The sequence below is a fragment of the Eriocheir sinensis genome, chromosome 11 (genome assembly GCF_024679095.1).
Source record: "Eriocheir sinensis breed Jianghai 21 chromosome 11, ASM2467909v1, whole genome shotgun sequence".
NCBI classification, from domain to species: Eukaryota; Metazoa; Arthropoda; class Malacostraca; order Decapoda; family Varunidae; genus Eriocheir; species Eriocheir sinensis.
The window spans coordinates 11,770,573-11,780,572 of record NC_066519.1 but is presented as its reverse complement, the minus strand read 5'-3'; the positions used below and the strand labels follow the sequence as shown (position 1 = coordinate 11,780,572).

At 43.0% G+C, this 10,000-nt stretch overlaps 1 long non-coding RNA gene across 2 annotated transcripts in view; it reads right to left on the bottom strand.

The window, feature by feature from the left end:
- LOC126996830 (uncharacterized) overlaps positions 1-10,000 on the bottom strand; it is a 141,776-nt gene that overhangs the window by 22,164 nt on the left and 109,612 nt on the right. For both annotated transcript variants that reach the window (XR_007751634.1, XR_007751633.1), the window contains one exon: positions 8,364-8,572. This is a non-coding gene — a long non-coding RNA (uncharacterized LOC126996830). The remainder of the gene's footprint in view (positions 1-8,363; positions 8,573-10,000) is intronic.

Sequence of the window (10,000 nt, the reverse complement as noted above, 5' to 3'; positions counted from 1 at the left end):
CTTCTTCTTCTCCTTCTGGTACTGGTTCGTTGGTGGTGGTGGTGGTGGTGATAGTGATGATAGTGGTTGTGGTGGTGATGATGGTTGTGGTCTTCTTCTTCTTCCTCTTCTTTTTCTTCTTCTTCTTGGTGATAGTTTCCTTTTTGTTCTTGTTCTTTTTCTTCTTTTTCCTCCTTTTCCTTCTTTTTCTTGTGTTCTAAATTCATCTTTCTCTTTTCTTTTCTTCTCTTTCTCTTCTTTCTCTCGGTCTCTCTTTCTCCCCTCCTCTTCCTCCTCATCCTTTTTCTCGTTCTCTCCCTTCTCCTCTTCTTTCCCTCCTCTTCTCTAATCCCTATCCCTCCTCCCTGTTACTTCTATCCTCGTGTTTCTCTCCCTTTCTCCTCCCTCTTCCTCCTCTTATCTCCCTTCCTCCTCCCTCTTATCTTATCTCTCTTCCTCCACTGTCCTCCTCCTTCTCTTCCTCCTCCTCTTCCTCCTCTTCTAAATTTACCTTGTTTCCCCTTCTCTTCATCAACCACTCCTCCTACTCCTCCCAATATTTCTCCTCCTCCTCCTCCTCCTCCATGTATAGATACAGAACAGGAGGAGGAGGAGGAGGAGGAGGAGGAGGAAGTTACAGAAGATACCGCAACTACCATGGCGGCGAAGGTTATTATAGACTACGGTAAGGAAGAGGAGGAGGAAGAGGAGGAGGAGGAGGAGGAGGACGAGGAGGAGGAGGGGGAGGAGGAGGAGGAGGAGGAAATGGTGATGGTTGTGGGAGATGAGGTGAGGTAGGCCGCGGGCAGGTGGGAGGTCTGGTGGAGATGAGTGGAGGAGGAGGAGGAGGAGGAGGAGGACCAGAAATGAAGGGCAGGGTAAAGGGGAGGAGGAAATAGAAGTGGAGCAAGAGACAGAAGAGGAGGAGAGGAGGAGGAGGAGGAGGAGGAAGAGGAGGAGGAGGAGGAGGAGGAGGAGGAGGAGGGAGGGAGAGAATTGAACGATAGAAGAGAAATATGGAAGGAAGAAAGAAAGATACCAAGAGAGAGAGAGAGAGAGAGAGAGAGAGAGAGAGAGAAGGGGCGTGTGTATGTTGATTTAGGGTTGAAAGGGATTGAGATGCTAATAATAGTAATAGAAGTAGTAGTAGTAGTAGTAGTAGTAGTAGTTGTTGTTGTTATAGTAGTTGTTATTGTAGTAGTAGTAGTAGTAGTAGTAGTAGTAGTAGTAGTAGTAGTAGTAGTAGTAGTAGTGGTAGTAGTAGTAGTAGTAGTCGTAGTAGTAGTAGTAGTAGTAGTAGTAGTAGTAGTAGTAGTAGTAGTAGTAGTAGTAGTAGTAGTAGTAGTAGTAGTAGTAGTAGTAGTAGTAGTTGTTGTTATAGTAGTTGCTATTGTAGCAGTAGTAATAGTAGTAGTAGTAGTAGTAGTAGTAGTTCAAGGAGGAGGAGGAGGAGGAAGAGGGAAGAAAAAATAGTACAAGAAACAATAATAAAAAAAATAAATAAATAAAATAATACATAAAAATTAAAAATAATAATAATGAAAAAAATTATAGTACAGAAAAAAAACAAGTAAATAGAAAAGAAAAACCGACTTAACCCCCAAAACACAGAGAGAGAGAGAGAGAGAGAGAGAGAGAGAGAGAGAGAGAGAGAGAGAGAGAGAGAGAGCGGCCATAAAACGGTTGAGGTGAGGTAATAATCATAAGGAAAGTTAACCAGTGACCAGGACAGTAAACACAATGGTCTCTCTCTCTCTCTCTCTCTCTCTCTCTCTCTCTCTCTCTCTCTATCTATCTATCTATCTATATATCTATCTCCATCTACACAAAAAAAGGGAGATAGGGAGATGAGAAATGCGTTAGTCTCCCTTTCGATTATCTCCCTTATTGAGAAAGAAGGAAGGAGAGAAAGGAGAGAGAGGATAAAGAGGGAGGGAGGGGTCAAGAGCAATGAAGAAAGGGAGAAAGAAGATAGAAAGAAGGAAGCGAAGAGAAGATAAACGAGGTTATAATGACATGGAAAGGGAGATGATTATTTCAGACAAGGGAGAAGAGGTAGAAACAAGGGAGAGATAAATTAGACTTAAACAGAATATGGAAAGAGGAAAAATGCATTAAGAACATGATGGTAAAAGGAAAACAAAACAGATAAAAAAGAAAAAATAATTAAAATGAGTGATAGGCGTAAGATAAGGGAGATAAGCATGTCTAAAAAAAAAGGGAGAAAGGGAGGAAAGAGAAAAGAAGGGACAGACAAAAGGGTAGGAGAGTAGGAAAGAGAAGGAAAACAGGATAAAGAGATGTTAGAAAAAGACTTAAAATGAGTGATAGGCGTAAGATAAGGGAGATAAGCATGTCTAAAAAAGGGAGAAGGGGAGGAAAGGGAAAATGAGGGAGACGAAAGGGTAGGAGAGTAAGAAAGAGAAGGAAAACAGGATAAAGAGATGTTAGAAAAAGACTTAAAATGAGTGATACGCGTAAGATAAGGGAGATAAGCATGTCTAAAAAAGGGAGAAGGGGAGGAAAGAGAAAATGAGGGAGACGAAAGGGTGGGAGAGTAAGAAAGAGAAGGAAAACAGGATAAAGGGATGTTAGAAAAAGATTTAAAATGAGTGATAGGCGTGAGATAAGGGAGATAAGCATGTCTAAAAAAAAAGGGAGAAAGGGAGGAAAGGGAAAATGAGAGAGACGAAAGGGAGGGAGAGTAAGAAGATGTTGGTAAAAGGAAAACAAAACAGATAAAAAAGAAGAAAATAATTAAAATGAGTGACAGGCGTAAGATAAGGGAGATAAGCATGTCTAAAAAAAGGGAGAATAGGAGGGACAGACGAAAGGGTGAGAGAGTAGGAAAGACAAGGAAAACAGGATAAAGGGATGTTAGAGAAGGATAAAGGGAGAAAGGGAGGAGAGAGGAGAGAGACAACCCGTGAGATGAGTTCCCTGCAATCCTCACGCGGCTTACCTCGGTCACCAGCTGATCTATAATTACAGGTGAGACGGAGAGCATAAGAAACTAATTAGTCCCTCCCAGGTGTGTCATTAGCGTCCCCGGGCGTTATTAAGCGATTAGGAGGAGGAGGAGGAGGAGCAGGAGGAGGAGGAGGAGGAAGAGAGAGAAAGGGAAAGGATGTGGTTTTGTTAAGGAAAGACAAAGAAGAGAAAGAAGGAAAGATACAAAAGGATGAGGATAAGGTGCAGGAGGAGGAGGAGGAGGAGGAGGAGGAGGAGGAGGAGGAGGAAGAGGATGTGGTATGGTTAGGAAAAGACAAAGAAAAGAAAGAAGGAAACTGGAAAACATGGAAAATTAGGCAACAGATAATAGTAGTAGTAGTAGTAGTAGTAGTAGTAGTAGTAGCAGAAGTAGTAGTAGTAATAAACAATCCTATCTTAAAAGGATGTCTTATCTCCCCTCCTCAGCTTCCTTATCCTTCACCCTTCTCCTCCTCCTTCTCCTCCTCCTTATCTTCCTTCCCTTCCCTATCATCGGTCAAACATAGTAAGATAAAATGATACAAGAGCTAATCCGCTTATTATTATCATTATTATTATTACTATTATTGTTATTATTATTATTATTATTATTATTATTATTATTATTATTATTATTATTATTATTATTATTATTAGTGTTAGTATTACTATTAGTTTCTTATAATGCATTTTGTTTCAGTTAATTATTCAATCTCTCTCTCTCTCTCTCTCTCTCTCTCTCTCTCTCTCTCTCTCTCTCTCTCTCTCTCTCATGATCTTACAATACGCATTGATCCGAGAAGTATTTTAAAGGAAGCAGGAGAAGGAGGAGGAGGAGGAGGAAAAGGGCAGAGGAGGAAAGGGGGGAGGGGGGGGAGGTTTAACTGCTTCCTGATAATTAAGGGGCCAGCCGAGGAGGAGGAGGAGGAGGAGAAAGGGAGAGAGGAGGAGAGAGGGGGAGGAAGGGAGGAGGGAAGGGGGAGGCTGGGACACAGACCACCCAGCCTTCTTCCCTCCCTCCTCCTCCTCCTCGTCCTCCACGACCAACATTCTTTCCACAATTAGGCTCGACCAGAACCTATCAGCCGGTCGCCATTACGGAGGAGGAGGAGGAGGAGGAGGAGGAGGAGGAGGAGGAGGAAGAGAGGACACTATATATATTTTTTAGAACACAAACACACACAAAAAAGTTAAAAAAATCGCTTGTCACAAAAGTCTAATTCTTGTGTGTCGTGCGAAAGCCTTGTCCAATACATGTGTGCTCAGGCGATGTTTAAGGATATGGTAAAGGTATAGTTGGGGGGCATACAATATAGGTGCGCGAGGCCTCGGTGCTAATCTCCGTTACAGTGAAAATGGACTTACTTAAAACTGTCGATTACATAGGAAGAAAAAAAAAGCTTGGAGAAAAATAGATGATTTAAAGAGTATGGTAAAGGTATAGTTGGGGGCAGACAATAAAGGTGCGCGAGGCCTCGGTGCTAATCTCCGTTACAGTGAAAATGGACTTACTTAAAACTGTCGATTACATAGGAAGAAAAAAAAAGCTTGGAAAAAAATTGATGATTTAAAGAGTATGGTAAAGGTATAGTTGGGGGCATACAATATAGGTGCGCGAGGCCTCGGTGCTAATCTCCGTTACAGTGAAAATGAACTTACCTAAAACTGTCGATTACATAGGAAAAAAAGGCTTGGACAAAAAATATAGTGAGAGATGATTTAAATAGTATGGTGGCATGGCTTAAGATAATGATGATGATGATGATGACGGAGTAAGAACCATAATTGAGACATCACAGAACACACACACACCACCACCACCTCCACCACCACCACCCAGTTACCATGACCACCATCACCACAATTGCTATAATCTGGCACACACAATTGACCCGGTAACAGCCTAATGCGCTAATTAATCTCTCTTCTTTTCTTCACTCCCCTGACCTCTCCTTCCTCCTCTGCTCCTCCTCCTCTTCGTTCTCTCTTCTTCCTCCTCTTCCTTATCCTCCCTCTTTTCATATCCTTATTTTCTTTATCGTTCGTCCTCCTCTTCCTCCTCCTCCTCTTCCTTATCCTCATTCTCCTCCATATCTTCCTCTTCTTTCAATTTTCCTCTTCTGCGCATTTTCTTTCTTCTTCGTCCTCCTCTTCCTCTTCTTCCTCCTTCTCTCCCTCATTCTCATTCTCCAAATCTTGCTTCTTTCTACTTTCCTGTCTTCTTGTCGTCCTCCTCCTCCTCCTTCTCCTCCTCCTCCTCCTCCTCCTCCTCCCGACGTCAGTATAATTGATGGCAAGTCTTACTCATCCATTTGGAGACATCACCGCAGGCATCAGATACGTCTCTCTCTCTCTCTCTCTCTCTCTCAAGATACATTCATGATAATAAATTCCTTACTCACACACACACACACACACACACACACACACACACACACACACACACACACACAGACACACACATATACACACGAACATACACACACACACACACAAACACACACACAAACAAACAAACACACACACACACACACACACACACACACACACACACACACACACACACACATACCTATCCTTCCCTTCCTTAGGCCTATTTGGAAATGACGAAACAATATATAAAAGGAGGAAGAGGAAGAGGAGGAGGAGGAGGAGGAGGAAGGGAATAAGGGGGAGGACAATGACGAAGAGGAGTACGATTTTTACGATAACGAAAATGAAGAGGAGGAGGAGGAGGAGGAGGAGGAGGAGGAGGAGGAGGAGGGAGGTGACGAGGATATTATTAACACAAAGAGGAGGGACAGGAAGACGACGAGGAGGCAAGAGGAAGGAGGAGAAAGAAGGAGAAGAAGAGAAGAAGAGGAAGAAGAGGAGGAGGAGGAGGAAAGTCAAGGAGAGAAAAAATAAATAAATAAATAGAAAAAGATGAAAAATGGGAGAAGGAGAGCAACCAGAGGAGGAGGAGGAGGAGGAGGAGGAGATAACGAGGAGGGAACAGATGGAGGGAAATGTCTCCAAGATTACCCTGTCAACCTCCCTCTGTGTGTGTGTGTGTGTGTGACCTGAATTCATATTTAATACATGGAGTGTACGTATAATCCCTCTGTCACACACACACACACACACACACACACACACACACACACACACACACACACACACACACACACACACACACACACACACACACACACACACACACACACACACACACACACACACACACACACACACACACACACACACACACACACACACACACACACACACACACACATTTCTTCCTCCCTATCAAACACTGCCCATGACTAAAACAGAGGAATATTTATAATGATTTTCAGAGGGTAATATTACAGAAGATTCATTTTCTACAGTATTAATTAAGAATATCCTCAGCAATATTTACATTATGAGCCCAGTAACGCGTCCCCCGAGTATTACCCCGGACTTAAAACAGGAATATTAATGAGTTTTTTCAAAGGTAATATCGCAAACGTATTCCCGTGACCTCAATATCACTCTTGTCTCATCAAATATTCCAGTCTTAAGAATACCCAAAGCAATATTAACACAATGAGCCCTGTAACGCGCCCCCCGAGTATTACCCCGGCCGTACGCGTTGTAGTAATAGCGCTTCTCAGGGGTAATATTTCTGCGCTAGGGAACATTATTGCATCTCACCCTCTGACCCTAATGTGGAGTTATCAGCTAATATTACTCCTCATCTTCCTCCTCCTCTTCCTCTTCCTCCTCTTCCTCTTGCATCTTCCTCCTCTCCTCCTTCTCCTCCTTCTTTTCTTCTCAAATGCCTCTCACACATCTTTCAAGCCATCATTATCACCTTCTTCTCTCCCTCCTCCTCCTCCTCCTCCTCCTCCTCCTCCTCCTCTTCTTCCTTTTGCAGAATCTTCCTCCTCCTCCTCCTCCTCCTCCTCCCCCTCCCCTCCTCTTCTTCTTCTTCTTAAACATCCTTCACGAAATCATTATCACCTTCTTCTCTCCCTCCTCCTCCTCCTCCTCCTCCTCCTCCTCCTCCCCTTCCTCCTCTTTCTCGCTTTCTTATTCCCTTACTTAACCTGTTTTATTCGTTCGTCCTTCCTTCCTTCCATCTTCCTCCTCCTCTTCTTCTTCTCCTCCTCCTCTTGACGTCATTTCATCTCTCCCTCTCTCCTCATTACATATGAATATAATCAACTAAGTGTTTTTAATTTTTCCTCCTCCTCTTCTTTTTCTTCTCCTCCTACTCCTCCTCCTCTTCGTCTTCTTTCTCCCTTCCTTCTTCCCTCCCATCCATCCATGTTTCACTTTCTTACTCTTCCCTTTTCTTCTTCTTCCTCCTCCTCCTCCTCCTCCTTCTATCCTTCACTGAGAAAGGAAGGAAGAAAAGGAAACAAGGGAAGGAAGGAAGGAAGGAGAGAGGGAGAGGGAGAGAGAGAACGAGAGCAAGGAGGAAAGGAAGAGAGGTAAAGGAGAAAGAAAAAAAAAGATATTGAAGAAAAAATGGAGGAGGAAAAGCTGACCAGAAAGAAAAACAGAAAGAAAGAAAGAAACAGGAAAAAAAAGAGAGAAAGAAAGATTGAGGAGGAAGAAGAACAGCTGGTCAGAAAGAAAAGAGCGAAAGAAAAATAAAAGAAAGAGAATTAAAGAAAAAAAAAGAAAAAGAAAGTGTAGGAGGAGGAGGAGGAACAGCTGGCCGAAGTAAAAGATTCTCCCTGCGGGCCGATTCTTTTCCTCCTCGACCCAGAAACGGAGTGAGTACAAGAGTTAAGGATTCTGGCGACGATTAGATTCTCCCGGCACTAAAGGAGACAGCTCGGGAGATACAGAAGATACCAAGGAACTCTCTATAGCGTTGGTATTACGAAGATAACGATTAGAACGTTCTGAAGAGGTGGTCACCGTCGAATGCAAAAAGGAGGTGTCCTCATTCCTGTATTGAAAACGTTGAAGTCGTAGGCAGGATAAAATGCTGACGAAACTTAAGGCTGTTCCAGGGTTTATCAGCGAAATGGATGAAAGATTGAAGATGCTCGTTAACTCTTGCATAAGGAATTACCCCGAAAATAGTGAGGAAGGAAGGAAGGAGGGACGGAAAGAGGAGGAGGAAAATGACGTAAGGAAAAGAGGAAATGAAGGAAAAGATAAAGTATTGGGAAAAAGTTTACCAGCGATAGGGGTGAAAGAATGAAGATGCTGGTTAACTCTTGCGTAAGGGATTTGGATAGCATAGGGGTGAGCCATTTTAACATTCTCTACTATCTTTTTTATATGACACAATATGCTATGTATATCCCCGGGCCGTCCCGAAGAATACATATACCAAAAAAATGAAAGAACGAAGGGATAGGAATTTATAAGAAAGATTATTCAAGTAAAAGGAAATACTGAAAACCAATATCACATTCAACACTCACCATTCAGAAGCGTGGAGGAGAAGGCAGATCCAGCGATGATTGGAGGAGAAGGAGGAGGAGGAGGAGGAGGAGGAGGAGGACGAGGACGAAGATGAGGAGGAGGAGGAGGCAGCCATCACCACCACCTTGCACATTCTCTTCTATTCAATATTTGTCACACTTCTCTTCTTCCACCAGTCTCCATAATTATCCCACACGGCATCGTCACACTGGAAGAGAAAAAAAAGCAGATTAATTAACACAGAATATAGAAAATGTATGCGATGTAGATATGATTTAGAAGGTAAGGGATATTGAATGAGTGGAAATTAGCTTATTACATCTCTCTCTCTCTCTCTCTCTCTCTCTCTCTCTCTCTCTCTCTCTCTCTCTCTCTCTCTCTCTCTCTCTCTGTCTGTCTGTCTGTCTGTCTGTCTGTCTGTCTGTCTGTCTGTCTGTCTGTCTGTCTGTCTCTCTCTCTCTCTCTCTCATTTCCCAGTGAAGAGGAAGAGAAGAGAAGGAGAAAGAGGAAGATGAGGAGGAAGAGAAAGAGGAGAAAGAGGGAGAGAAAAAAAAGGAAAAAAAAAAAGATATTGAAAGAGAAAAAAAGGATGAAGAGAGGGAAAGTGCGAAGAAGGAAGAGAGGCAAATGAATAAAGAGGACAAGAAAAAAGAGTAGATGAAGGAAAGAGGAGGAGAAGAGAGAGAGAGAGAGAGAGAGAGAGAGAGAGAGAGAGAGAGAGAGAGAGAGAGAGAGAGAGAGAGAGAGAGAGAGAGAGAGAGAGAGAGAGAGAGAGAGAGAGAGAGAGAGAGAGAGAGAGAGAGAGAGAGAGAGAGAGAGAGAGAGAGAAGAAGAAGGAAAATAATGTGACAGATGCAAAGTCAAATACAAATATCATAGAGTAGAAGGAAGAGAAAGAGAGGAGGAGGAAGGAAAATTAAATGATAGCAGCAAAGTCATATGTATAGCACGGAGGAAAATGCAGAGAAGAAGAGGGAAGAGGAGGAGGAAGAGGAAGGCAAATTATATGACAAAAGCAGAGTCAGACGTAACCAGTCCCAGAGAAGCGCGAACCGGCGTAACTGACAGCAGAGGAGAGAAAAAAGTCATTATAACACGAATATTGAGTGGCGGCGTTCATTATACTCTACGCTAACACAGGACTAATACAGCTGTGTAGAATAAGCCGTTCCGGTGGCGGATATACACCTGGGCTGTCCGCTTTGTCCGTCAATGGAGCGGGGGAGTAATGTAAACGCGGCTGGCTGGTTCCGTAGACTTTTGTGCGTCACTCCCTCGGTAACGCCCCGCTCGTAACACTGGTTGTCATATACGTAATGGAGAGTTGGTGTGAATGTAGTGGAAATATTACTGAAATAACGTTGGTTGGTCCGTTTACTAGTGACAAAGGTGGCAACTGATATCCTTAGACTATTTAAGGTTTTGAAGCATAGGAAAAAATTTGGATTTCTTGGGTAGCGTCGAAAAATGTATTAGAATCTTTCCGTGGCAAATTAGAATAGAGGAAGGATAAAAAGAGGAAAGGAAGGAGGGAGACTACGATAAACATGAGAAGAAAAAATGAAGGAAAGGGAATGGAGGAGGAAAGGAGAAAAGTGGAGAAGAGAAGAGAGAAGAGGAGAGAAGAGAAGGGAAG